We start from the raw sequence: 7,749 nt of genomic DNA, 5'->3' as shown, positions 1-7,749 counted from the left end.
TATATATATATATATATGGAGTTTAACGCAGGTGTTATTCAAATTCTTTTACTTCCGACACATGTTTCGAAGATATCACTGATAATATTCCAAAAGAATAAAATGGTGTAAAACAATGTAATATTCTCTTCAGGGAAATGAAATAATGAAACTCGTCAATAAGACATTTTAACAGAATATGATGGATATGTATAGTGATTACCAGAACGCTATTAAGTTTGTTTTCAATAAACGTTAGAGGAAATAACGTCAAAAGTAGCCTATAGAAAGAGGAGGAGTGAAGGAAAGCAAAACAAAACAAGTAAATGGGAAATATATAATGATATGTAAATTAAATAAAACTCTATAGTCTTGTAAAAAGATATATCTAGTGAATGTGAAATGTAAGAAGAAAATTAAGGTTTAAATTACATATAATGATAGATATCACTTATATGAACTAAAGGCGTTCTTCTGTCAATATTTACAACGGGTTGCACAGTCTATAACCGTGTTTACAAGGGGACTTTTAGAAAAAAGAATTAAAAATAGTTCAGAATTACAGAGAAGACAAAATTCTTTGCTTTTTTCATAGGGTATCGAAATTGAGAGAATCAACCACACTAAATTAAATCGTTTTTTAGATACCAAATTAATTCACTAAGCCCAGTACTGTTACGTTTATTCCTATCCCTAAACATAGAGTAATGATTACAAATTCTTTTTGATAACTGAGAAGATGAGCTGCCTATATAAAACAAATATACTTTATTGCTAGAAGTAATTTTACACTGGTATATAGAATTTTTAATTTTAGAGTTACTTAACATAAACTTGATTCTTTTGTAATTGACTTCAGATACAATAACATTGTTATTAATATTTCTATGGGGATAGATGGTATTAGCTAAATTAATGTTAGTATTAGTAAATCAGCATGTTAAATGTGTGTACATGTACTAATACTAACATTAATTTAGCTAATACTAGAAATAATAAAAATAAAATAACCAAATATTAGTGATTCATTTAAAGTGAAAGCTTTCTGAATTATACGCCTGCTATTCGATGGAGGTTTTCATTCTCTTCTCAAATAAACGTTCGATATATATGAGTGAGGGCATACCTCTAATGAACCACATGGGTTGATCGAGCGGATGTATGGAAGCTTCGTGGTTTCGAAAGAACAAATGTAACAATAATGGGATAGTTATGTTCATTGTTTATATTTAAGTAAATATAACATGCGATATTTTAGTTGTGTACAACAGAAAAGAAAGATACATAATGCACTATAAAAGATGTGAAGCACAAGACATGCTAGTGTTTTACAACAGTTATGCTCATGTATATAGAGTTTATGTTCTTAGGTATGGCTTTAAACTGCATCCGGTAGTGGGATCCAGTGTCAGGATTTCGAGGGTTTTGTGAAGTGCAGAAGCACCTTTTTGGATTCTGTTATCCCAGGACTACTATGATTCGGAGTAACAGCACCTTTCAGACTTCCAGGTATCGGTTAATTAGCAGTGTTACATAAAAAAATCTCCAAGCACAACCCGTCGGTCCCTTGTGAGTACACTGGGAGATGAAAGGCTTGAGGAGTCAATCGAAGAAACAAATCGAAAAGTGGAATCACGCTGGTGGTTCTGTGCTTACATTGAGGCTCTTCCGGTCACTCCAGAGTAGGGGTAGATCTTCTTCAGTTCTGTATGGCGTTTCACCAAGGAGAAGGTCACTCCAATGTAAAACTACCAGCTTGTTACCGCAGGCATCATAATGCACTGAGTCAATGTGGAAAGATAAGGGCGGATCGGATTCAGCGGATTCAATCTCAGAACAACAATACAAAGCGCAGAAAGGAAGATAGACCCAGCATCGCTAAGGATCTATTTAAATAGTGATTTGAAGACGTGCCGCTATTCCTTATGATCTTCAGAGATGAAGAACCAGCCATAATCCTCCTAATCCTCCTTCTCATTCTCCACCTCCTTCTCATCATCATAATTATATAATGATTTACTTAAGGGCTGTAGAGCGTATGAAAGTGATCTGGGTTAAATATTTTCTGACACTGAATCACCATGAGAAATTATTATGCTTTACCTCTTTTGATATTTAAATGTTCTTGCATTTACGTGAGTCGGCTGAAAATTTAAGAGGCCGAACAAGGTCTCATGGAATGTGACAAAATGAGGTTTACGTTCAATATAGTTACCATTACGGTCCATGCAATTTTTCCATCGGTGCTGCAGTGCTTGCCTCCCATTGATAAGGAAGCTTTCATCCTGTTGGTGGAAAAGCTATCAACAGCTGATATGACGTCATCAACACTGCGAAACTGGTCCCCATCCCTTTTTTAATTTTGTAGAACTGATGATAGTGAGATGTGGCCACATTAGGAGAATAAGGAGGCTGATCAACCAGTCCAAAACAACAGTCACGGACAGTAGCCATAGAAACAAAGCATTTACGTTATGGAGCATAGTCCTGATGAAACAAGACCCCTTTCATCAGTTTTCCTTGCCATTTTTGTCTTTTAATAGCCCATTGGAACTGCTTTCCAGAGTACCCTTTATTGACAGTGTGACTCTTTTGAAGTTGTTAAAAACACAAAGGCAAAGGAGTCCCTTTGTCACTAGTTCCGAATGATGAACCCAATACTCATCCAGGTTTTAAGAGCATTCAAGAAAACCACCTGGATCCGCCTGAAACGATGTCAGATTTTTCCCTCATATAATCAGCTTCGTGCGCTTTTGATCAGGTCTCAGAAATTGTGGCACTCACCCAGCAGAAACCTTGGTCATGTCAAGATCATTCTTCAGAATATATTCAATTCTTTCACAGGATATGCTAATATCATTGGCAATTTACTTTATAGTCAATCTCTTGTCAACCATCAGCATGTGGTGAAATCGACCTCGCTGGTGGCAGTTGCAGGACGTCCAGACCTTGTGTCAGCTTCTCACCGTTTTTCTCCTAAACACAACAGCCAACATTGCGCCATTGATAATGCTACAGCGTCATCACGTAATGTAACAACCATGTTAGCAATAATGTCTTCAAGGACTAAACCCTTTTTCTGCTGATACTTCATAACATCAAAATGCTAAATTTTGTCGATTGTCAAGAGATTTAACAGGTTAACTTATTAGATGTATAGCAATGACAGACTAAATCTGTATTAATATTTAAAAAAGTCTCAGAATTTGTGGAATACATCTCATACATGTAGTTGTATGTATGTATGTATGTATGTATGTATGTATGTATGTATGTATGTATTCACATCCAATGAAGCCATTTTGTAAGTAGAGGTAAATCTTTTGGTGGTCTCAAAAATGCATGGATTTGTCAGTATCTTCAGCCTGAAATCATTTTGGTGTCTCAAGTAGACATGCACGGACTAGTAGTTTTTGTTTTGCATTTCCAATGTGACAGCACATTGTATTTGTCCCTTTTAGCTATATATTGGCTTAGACGTATCATGAATTTTGGATATGGTAGTATTTGAAACTATATTTTCAGATGCTCAGTCATGGTGAATGTCGTAAGTTGAAGGTATTTGTCCACTGCTCTTGTGTGAATGTGTGGAATGTAGCCTTGCTCTCTGTGTATTCTGCCTAGTTTTGAGCTGTTGTGGAACTAACTTATATCTACTTGCAGCCTGTTTGGCAGCACTGTGTTGCTTTTCAGGCATCTATATTTTTCTACCTACCACCATTTTTATGGCAGCCATGGACATGTTCACTACCATTCTTAAGCTGCATACAGACAAGCTTTAACTTGCCCTATTTTTTTAATGCCATTCGTTTGTTTCAGCTATCTGGAAAAGTCTTTCTTTATCATTGGTGGGGAAAAAATTGTAAGAAATTGATCTGTTTGTGTTAGAAAGGGGAGAAAACGTTTTAGACAAAAAAGAGCCAACTTGAAGATGCTGCAGCATTTATGCTGAGGAATGATTTTCTGCTGTTAACATATATCTTAAGACGTTAAAATGTAAGTGTAAAAATGTAATTTCAAGATATATAAGAAATAACCGATTCGAAAGATGTACATGTAAACGTTCTTTGAAGGAATATATATCCTAAGACAGCTATATTTGTATGTGTATGTGTGTATGCGTGCGTGTGAGTGTGTTTTCGTGTTTGTGTTTATGCATATGTGAGTGCTTGTGTTTGTATGACAGATATCCTTATGAATTATAACTTTTTCATATCAAATCTCTTAAGAAACTTGGAAACATTTCCTATGAAAGTAAGTGTTGAGGGAAAGCAGAAGAAATGAAGGCATATTCGTTATAAAGAAAAAGAAATGAGAAAATCAGGTTCCGTCTAGAAAATAGTTTCTTTCTTCATTATTCCCCTCTTCGTTGTTATTGTGTACTGTGTCTTTAACACTCCCCATTTATTATTTTTGTTCATGTTACATGTGTTTCAGACGCTGGCAAATCTTCACCAGTGCTACAATATTGAAGAGAAAGGGTGTGAGGGCGGAATATATCGTGATATTCATGTAGAATGTGTTCGAAGTGAAGTTGTAAGAAAGAAAAATGGAGCAGTTATAAATATTAAACTATATACGGTCAAAATTAAACTAGGATTATCATTAATCTAATATTGTCATAACCTACTCTGGTTGTTTCTACTTCAAAAAACAAAAAAAAATGTTTTTTGAACAATGAAAATGCAAGAAAACAATAGGTGCAAAGTTTTACAAGTTGAATGATTCTGAGCAAGTGCGAGACTTGGACTAATGCCAGTTAACTTTCATGATAAGTAACTAAACTAATTCGATTAATGCTATAGATTGCAACGCTCTGTTGAAAGTAATTGTCGACGGTATGAAATCATCATACACAATGTATTCAATCAGCATATTCTCGATAAATGCTGCACATAGATGATATAAATTGATCTTAGTGCCAATTGTTTTCAGTCTGCAGATAATGTATATATCTGCGGAAATATCAAGTAAAAAAGCCTACTTAATATCTCCAATTGTAACGACCTGAATACTCTCTGAGAAACTAAATGTGGTTAACCAAGCAAACAGTCATCTGGAAATCGATCTATGCATCGTAAGATGAACTGATCTCCTTCCTGGATATCTTATATGAAGATCCTATGACAGGATGCTGGGCTGAGGCTGATCATGTTCGTAGGAGAAAGATGTAGGCTGATGGTAATGATTATGTTTTAATTGTTGCTTTTGTTCATTATGATGATGATGATGATGATGATGGATGATGATGATGAACATAATTATGATGAGGGTGATGATGATGATGTTGGCGATGATAAAAATATTAATAATAATAATAATAATAATAATAATAATAATAATAATAATAATAATAATAATAATAACAATAATGGTGATGATGATGATGATGAAACTGATAGTGACGATAATATCAGTACGACAACAGCCGAGCAGGTACCAAGAAATTGTGAATAAATTGAAATATGATATATTTTCTTCAAGTGATAAATTAGGTACAATCAAATTTTAAAACACTATCTCAGAATTGTACGTTTATAGACTTATGCCCAGAGAGAAACTCCACCCACCTAAAACATGTATAGCTGCATAATATCAGAGGTTAAAGACATAAATACACCGAAACAAATACAAAAGCATACGTATATACACATTTAGATACACACATACATGTTGCTTGTATTACATTACTCTTTCTCGCCCTCTCTCTCAGTATGTATATATATGTGTGTGTGCATGTATGTATATGTGTATGAATCAAAAAATATATGAAGAAAAATGTAATAAAATTAGTTTTAAAATGAAAACTGAAGAATATAAGAAAAGCAATCATGTATAAATATGTGAATAAGGATATTTTATAGAAGTGATGTCAATATCAACCTGTGTTCTAATGTAGACTGGGAAAAAATTCTCTTATAGTACAAAAGGTCTATTGACTACATCTGAGTCTTATTTTTATGAGTTTCGACTTTCTTTGATATGAACACTATTTCTGGTTTACATAGAGTATTCAAAAAATATTTTCTATTCAGTTGATGCTTCCATTTTAGATGATATTGCTATATTGGTTACAACACTCAGTTAATTGAAAGCTTTATGGAATTCTGTCTGCCGTTGGGAAAGGAACATTCATTTCCCACATCGAATAACTCATAATGACACCTAATGCACGCTGCATATAAAGCGATTGGTATTTGATTTTCATTGACAAAACTGAGCGCATTTATGCCAATTAATAATATTAGAATGACGAAAGAAAAATGTTTTTTGCACATTCAGATGCTGAGAAAAATCTAGTTGTCAAATAAAACGCGTATGAGTGTAAACGGAAATATTAACACATACTCTGTACAATTTCAAGTCCTCCATTTCTTCCTCACCACGAATACATTTTCTCATTGTCTACGTATACAGCATTATATATATGTAAGTGTTTATTATATAAGTGTATGTAAGTGTTTATTCACATACACATATATATATGATATAATAAAAACCAGCATACAGAAGAATGGAGAATTATAAATCTTCAAAATTTATCTATTAAACCATTTTTCTCATAAAATTGCAATCTGACAAGTTTTCCCGCTTGATAAGTGCCCTAGTATCGTTTGATCTAGCACATATATGCATTTATTTTATTTAAATTTAAAATGGTTGTACATATTCATCCAAATTAGATTTTCCTATGCAACTTTGGTCACGATTTTACTTATTCGATTGGGTAAATTGAACTGAACATCCAAATATTAGATAGGGGTTCTGAAATTGTATTCTATGTGAGGGACCATAAAACAGTAGGTTACTGGAGAGTAGAGTTAGCGTTGGAATACAAGTTTAAATGATATTAGTAAGGTTGTTATGACTGAAGTTCATAGTTTTGGTGTGTGGTGGGTTAATGTGGGATCCAGGGAGTCAATGCATAAGTTCCACAACTAGACAGTTTAGCCTCACTGTGGATCCTCATTTTGTACCTATTAACTGAGAGGTAAGAAATCTTGTTAGATATACTAGTGACAATGCTATTAAAGCCAAATCCAGGTTGATTAGACAGGACATAGATATATTGTAACTTATCATTCGGTTATGGTAAATGTCGTTTCAACACAAATATACCAAAAACAAGCGACGACTTTCAAACACACTTACCTATGTAGAACAGTATTCAATCTAAATATAGGTTAGAGTAAACAGTAACTTTAAATTAAACTACAAGTATCACATGAATCTATGTACATCTATATGTGTATTAATAGCAAACCTACAATAACTAAATTATATACTAAATAGCGACCAATATTCAAGTCCATGCAACTTATAACCCCACTAGTCTTCCATAGTTACTACTATAATAAAAGAAAGTGAAAACTGTTCTTATTCTCTCGAAAACAAAACAATCTTGAATTTAAGGTAACGAATAATATAAAGATTATGAATGAAATCGATTATTTCATAATTCAACAGTTAACACAAAAAAAAAAACAGTGCTTACTCTTAAAATATATTACCCCCATAAGCTATAATGCAAAATTGCCGGTAACTAATAAAAACATTACATTATTAAATAGGAACTGATAAAAGTATATTTGTAATTAATTATTACTATAAAAATTTGCTACGATTAAAGCTAAATAAAAAAACTGTTTAAAAGATAAAGCAACAAAGTATAAACACGTACATGTTATTTCAAACCACATGGTTCCATTACTTCTATAACTTAAAAGATTATCTTACCTATAGATAATGTATATATATTCATATACATAT

Source organism: Octopus bimaculoides, chromosome 5 (genome assembly GCF_001194135.2).
Source record: "Octopus bimaculoides isolate UCB-OBI-ISO-001 chromosome 5, ASM119413v2, whole genome shotgun sequence".
NCBI lineage: Eukaryota > Metazoa > Mollusca > Cephalopoda > Octopoda > Octopodidae > Octopus > Octopus bimaculoides.
Note: the sequence above shows the minus strand (reverse complement) of the source record.